General features: G+C 37.5%; 1 pseudogene; it reads left to right on the top strand.

Moving 5' to 3' along the window:
• Positions 1 to 243: 243 nt before the first annotated feature.
• LOC113085772 (melatonin receptor type 1B-B-like) lies at positions 244 to 1138 on the top strand (annotated as a pseudogene).
• The last annotated feature ends 5887 nt before the right edge of the window (positions 1139 to 7025 follow it).

The following is a 7025-nucleotide window of genomic DNA, read 5'->3' as shown; positions in this document are numbered from 1 at the left end:
AGCTACCACTGCCATAAGTGTAAAAGACCCTGTTTTAAACAAACTAACAAACATTTCATTAAAAAAGCCCAAGGTGTTTGACATCAGTTCGGATCAGTAAACAAATAGCAGCCAACATTTGTCCCTAGACAAGGCCACACAACACCTGTCACACATGGCTCACTTGGGGGTCAGACATGATTTCTCTCTCCTTTAAAAATTGCTTTCCACTCTATAAACCAGATCTGAGTTTGTTGACTTAGCATGAACGCCCAGACTCTCTTCGCAAACGCCACCGTTTCTCGCATTCAACTCTCTGTTGACTTCTCCGAACCTGGACACTACATCCTATATGCTTACCACATCATATTCTCCACAAGTGCGGTTCTGCTCTCAGGATCTGTAGTCATCGGGATCCTAAAAACGAAGCATCTCCGAATTCAGAACAGATTCATGTTTATGCTGAGCACAAGCATGAGTGACGTTATTACGGGCCTGTATGCTTATTTCTCGGGTCTTTTTGACGTTCAAGAGGGATTTCCATTCAGAAACGGAATTTACAATATTTTACAGTCCTTCCTCGGTGTAAACCTTTTAGTCTTCATGTTTGCTCAGTTTGATAGATACTGCGCCGTGTGTTATCCTTTCATCTACGAGCGCTTCGTCTCACGCACTGTAGTCATTTGTGTCTGTTCGTACTGCTGGTTCCACGCTTGCGTTCTTAACCAACTTGTGAAGAATTTGATCCCAGGTTTAATAGCAAACCAGTTTTTTTCATACAGCGTCACCTTGTTACAAATTGTCGTGTTGACCAATGTGGGGATGACGATTAAACTGTTCTTCGTTGCCAAACATCAAGTTGCACGAGACCCGCCAAGTGCGGAGAGAGACAGCAAGGCAGAGTCTATAAAGATTATAATAGTCGTCGTAATTAGTTTTTTTAATCTTCTGGTACCCCGCTTTTATAAACATAATTGTAAAGCAAGTTTCTAAATACGGCATTTATCCTAAAAACGACGGCACGAACCCGTTTTTAATACTGGCTCGTTTCAATGCACTGTCTACTTCGGGGCTATACATTTGGGGAAGTCCGTCTTTACGCACTGCTGTGTGGCGCATCGGTTGGTACAAGGTTTTAGAACAGTGCAAAAGAAGGTGATTGACATTTCAAATCTTTAAAACCATAAGTGCATTTTAAGCGGGGAATTGTTGCTCTGTAATCATTTTCCTTCTTTATTTTTCTCCTTTCATCCAAACAGAATTAATGTTCACAACGGAGAAAAGAAGATATCAGAAATGCCTTAAGTCCAGAGACATGAATCTAGCATATGTAAGAAAACTTATGTTAAATATCTGCATCTGCTTTCAGCCTCTATCGGGCTCCTATGTTTAGGTTCAGTCATTTCAATGTACAGTAGGCCTAAATGTCCTTTTCTGATTATATATATATTCCACTTTTAAATAACTTAGGTGTGTGCTCTGCTAACTATTAAAATGAATTGTAAATGTAATTTTTTTTTAACTGTTTGTATAATTTTCAGAAAAAAATCAGACAGTACTTAGAGTTTTTGCATACGTGTGTGTGTGTGTGTGTGTGTGTGTGTGTGTGTGTGTGTGTGTGTGTGTGGATCTACATATATTTTCCACTTTTAACTCACTTAGGTGCTATGCCTGCTAACTGTTAAAATGTACTGTACATGTAAAACTTTTTTTGAACCATTTGTATAATTTGATAGAATATATTTTCTGCTGGCATATATTGCTGAATAAACAACTTAATCACCCTCCATTATTTTTACCTGAATTGACCTAATAATGTAGCCAGCTTAAAGTAGTTATATTGAATATGTTTGTTTTCTACATGGTGTTTTATATTTGTACTTTTTTAGAGTGTTTATGTGGGATTATCACCAAAGAGTGGATACGGTATCAACGGTCACAATCACATTATAACAATTACAACAATCACATTATATCACAAATTTATTAAAAAAGCAAAACATTTTACCAAAGCTGTTTGTGTAGCAATTTCTTTTATCAGCCACTTGGTGGTAATGGGTTGCAATGAAACTGCTAAATTGCTAAAACAAGCTGCTAAAACAAAGACCAGTGGGTTGCACTAGACTAGCATGCATTAAAGCAAATTCATCTTTACATTATAATAAATATGAAAACAAAGATCAATTTAAATACTCAATATTATTTAGGATGTATGAGGTGCTATAATATCACCAAAAATAAAATTCCAGTTGCATTTCTAAAAAAGTAACACAACAAAACAAAATAGTTAAATAGTTAATAAATAAATAGTTAAATAGTTAATAAAATCTAATATAAAGGACCTGCAATAATAAGGAAAAGCAACCAAATCTAAATTGTGTTAGCTAAAAGCAAAAGATTGCAGATACATTGTGATAAACTCTGCCCCTGTAACAGAATAAAGACTGCATTCAAGAAATTATTCAGTTTTATTTCTGGTTATATTTTGCTCCCATGTACAGTAAAGGCAGTATTCGTTTCTGAAATAAATGAAATAAACCAAATCCAAAAAGCAACCATAAGTTTTTTTTTTTACCTTGAAGTATCAGTTTCTAAATCATTATGATGGAACACTGACTTTTTTTTTTTTTTTTTTTTTTTTTTTTTTGAAAAAAAAGTTTTTTATTGGTTTTCTTTTATATGTAACAAAAAATACCAGTAAAAAATTTAATAAATAGATACACTGTGTAGAAACAACACAAACAAAAGTAATTATAATAAATAATAATAAAATGACATTTAAATGCACAACAGGGTAAGCAAGTCACACTTCAAAGGATGACTGATATTAGATACATGCCTGAAGTAAAAATCTGAATACAATTACCCCCACATATCAACATCCCTGTGATTTCCATTCACTTTAGCCTACATTTTATCATATGAAACATTCTCTATCATAGATTCAATCCACATTTTAAGTGAAGGACACTGAATATCTTTCCAAAAATCTAAGTATCAGTCGTACTGCCGTGATTACAACTACAGTAACGGAAAACGGACTTCTAATTAGACTAATGGCTTTTGTTTTTGTTTTTTTTGTTTTCCCACACTCCTTCCAAATATCTGTTCTTGGAGTATATCAGCATATCGCTGCATTTTCAAACAGGATAAACGAGAAGGGTCATTCCAAACCAAAGTTTCATAATTGGACACTTCAAAAAGACCATTGAAATTAAGGATTTTATTACACAGACCCTTTGCTAAATACTAAAAACTGCATACAGTTGCCTTAAAGCAAGTAATTTGAAAGTGACTAAATTTATAAAGGTGGAGAAGAAATTTTAGAGCCAATTAAAAAAAAACAATTGTCCAATATGTTCACAAATTTCATTATTACTATTATTACAATTTTGAATTTTTGATTATGAGATTATAGATTCTATCTGTTCTCTATTTGATTTGATTTTAAAATGTAATTTATTCCTGTAATTTCATATCTGAATTTTAAGCATTATTACTCCAGTCACACGATCCTTCAGAAATCATTCTAATATTGATTTGCTGCTCAAAAACATATATTATTGAATAAAAGGTTTAGAAGAACAGTGTTTAACTGAAATATAAATCTTGCATAACATTATAAATCATCACTTATAATATCACAAATCATATCTTTATCATCATCACCATTATCGTCTTTATCATCACTTTTGATCAATTTAAAGCATCCTTGCTAAATAAAAGTAATAATTTCAAAAAATAATACAATAAAAATGGAACTTTCTATTAATACAAAAATCCAGAAAAAATAAAAAATGTAATTAAAAAAATTATTTAAAATAATAACAAATGTTTCTTGCACAGTAAATCAGAATTTAAGAATGATTCATGAAGGATCATGTGACATTGAAGATTGGAGTAATGATGCTGAAAATTCAGCTCACAATATTAATGATTTTGCTGTATTCTTAGATTAAATAAATGCAGGCTTGGTGAGCAGAAGAGAATAATAAAAAAAAAAAAAACATAAAAAATCTTAGGGCCCTGCCTCTATCATACACCCGGCGCAATGCGACGCAAGGTGCAGCGCAAGTGTGTTTGCTAGTTTCAGTCCGGCGGTGTTCGCATTTTCCCGTCCAGTGCCACGTCGTTTAATTAGCAAATTTATTTCGTCCATTTGTGCGCCCAAGGGCGTGCTGGTCTAAAAAAGAGGTGTGTTCAGGCGCATTGGTGGCACAATGCTATTTTAAGGAGCTGAAAACAGACTGCGCCATAGACCATCTCAAACCTGTTCTAAAGTCTGGCGTAATGTTTTTTCTTTGTTATTTAAAGAGCGTACATGCTGCTTATTAAACAGATGGACGCTCAGCAGCACACAAACATGCCAAAAAAAAAAAATTAAAGGATTGAAAAAGATTTTTGTAGGCTACAGTATATATATATATATAACTCACCTCCACAGATGTCCACACTGCACTGAGCCGGAATCAACGCACGCAAGGCTGCTGGCCCTGATGGCATTCCTGGACGTGTACTTAGGGCATATGCAGAGCAGCTTGCAGGGGTCTTCACAGACATTTTCAAACTGTCCCTCACCTCAGCCAACTGTGCCAACATGTTTTAAGTCCACATCCATTGTGCCAAGTACCGAAACACTCCTCCCCAATGTGCCTGAATGACTATTGCCCCGTAGCACTCACACCCATCATTATGAAGTGCTTCGAGCGACTGGTCCCTAGCACACCTCAAAGACTGCCTCCCACCCACACTGGACCCTCACCAATTTGCCTACCGCAGAAATAGGAGCACAGAGGATGCAGTATGCACAGTGCTGCACTCTGCACTCACACACCTGGACCCATAACAACACGTATGTTAGGAAGTTGTTTGTTGACTTCAGTTCAGCATTTAAACACTGTCATTCCCTCCAAGCTAACCACAAAACTTGGAGACCTGGACATTAACACTCCCTCTGCAACTGGATTATGGTCTTTCTGACCACCTCAGCATGTTTCGGTTAGGCCACACCCACTCCACCACAATCACACTTAACACTGGGCGTACCACAGGGCTGTGTGCTGAGACCATTCCTTTACTGCCTTTACACCCACGACTGCAAGCCTGTGCATGGATCCAACTCCATCATTAAGTTTGCAGACGACACCACGGTGATTGGCCTTATCACAGACAACGATGAGACTGCCTACAGGGAAGAGATACAGCACCTGGCCACATGGTGCGTTGACAATAACCTGCTCCTTAACACCAATAAGACCAAGGATCTCATTGTGGACTTCAGGAAGAAGAAAGGAAGCACGCATGACCCCCATCCACATTAACGGGATGGTTGTTGAACGCGTCTCCAGCTTCAAGTTCCTGGGAACCACCATCTCGGAGGAAACTGTCCTGGGCCACAAACACCTCCAGCCTGGTCAAGAAGGCTCACAAGCGCCTTTTCTTCCTCAGGACACTGAAGAAGAACCAGCTGTCTTCATCCATCCTGGTGAACTTTTACCGGTGAACTTTTTACAGCGATCGAGAGCATCCTGACCAGTTGCATCACAGTCTGGTATGGGAACTGTTCAGTGGCTGACCGCAAGGCACTGCAGAGGGTGGGTGAAAAACTGCCCAACGCATCACAGGGACACCACTTCCTACTCTTGAGGACATCCAGAGGAAACGCTGTCCTATGTCGAGCTCGCAGCATTCTCAAGGACTCCTCTCACCCTGACCATGGACTGTTTAACCTCCTGCCCTCCGGGAGGCGTTTCAGGAGCCTCCGGACAAGGACCACAAGATTCAGGAACAGCTTTTTCCCTAAAGCTGTCTCCTTGCTGAACTCTGCCCTCTGACACCCCTCAACACCCCCACACCACACACATAGACTCCTCCCCCTCTTCAACACTCTGACTGATTTATTTATTTATTTACATCAAGCAAAAAAAAAAACATTGCAATACTGTAAATTATGTTCATAGTTCTGCCTATAGTGTACATACACTTTTACATAGCCCATCTGTATAGTATGTTCATAGTACACCTATCTGTATATCGTGCTTATAGTATTTAATATCTGTAAATTATGTCCATAATACTTATCTGTATAGTTATTGTACATATTATAGACCTTTATTCTGTGCTTACTGCTTATTGCACTTCTGGTTAGATGCTAACTGCTTTTCATTGCCTTGTACCTACATGTGCAGTGACAATAAAGTTGAATCTGATCTAATCTAATCTAATATATATATATATATATTAGTGCTGTCAAAATTAGCGCGTTAACGCATTCGATTAATTTGAAATATTTAACGCGTAAAAAAAAAATAACGCAATTAACACGGTTGCAGTTTTTTTAATTTCCAGTTGTGGCCTATGTGTGTTCAACGTGCAAAGAAATATGGATAAGACCAAGGAAGGACTTTTAGACGGAAAGTTTCAGTATAAAACTCTGCCGGATTACTCTTCAGTCTGCCACAAGAAACATTACTCTTCATTTAGTCTGCCACAAGAAACAGCAACATTAAAATCATGAACTCAAAAGTCATTGTTTAAAAAAAAAAAACAATGACTGTAACAGTGCGTAAATCAGACCTTTCTGTAACGCTAACGTTAATAAGCTTAAACGAAAATAACGAAATACACAGTGTACACAGTGCCGCGAACTGTCAATCACCCCTGTATGCGTGCATCACTGTCCTCCTCGCAGCTGCAGCAACTTGCGCTCTCACTGTTCATTAAGCTTTAAAACAAAAAGGGGACAAAAAGATCATATTGTCATATTGTCATTTGTGCATAGGCTTTAGATTAATTAGATAAATGAATATCTAAATTTGTGCCTTGCCGTCTACGGTATTTTTTTAGAACTTAGAAAAAAGATGCTGCAGCCAATGAACAGCCAGCGGGGACTGCAGGACGACTCAACCTCCGCAGACAGTTTTTAATGTTTATCAGACAATAAATACTCAAGATTTTGCTTTAGTTTAACTCACAACGAGTTTCACACACCTTCTCCGGCCATGTTGAGTTGTTGACACTTAACAGTGGGAAAAGCGACACATGCG

Source organism: Carassius auratus, unplaced genomic scaffold, assembly GCF_003368295.1.
Source record: "Carassius auratus strain Wakin unplaced genomic scaffold, ASM336829v1 scaf_tig00042183, whole genome shotgun sequence".
Classification (NCBI taxonomy): Eukaryota; Metazoa; Chordata; class Actinopteri; order Cypriniformes; family Cyprinidae; genus Carassius; species Carassius auratus.
Note: the sequence above shows the minus strand (reverse complement) of the source record. Positions and strands in the feature narration are given on the sequence as shown.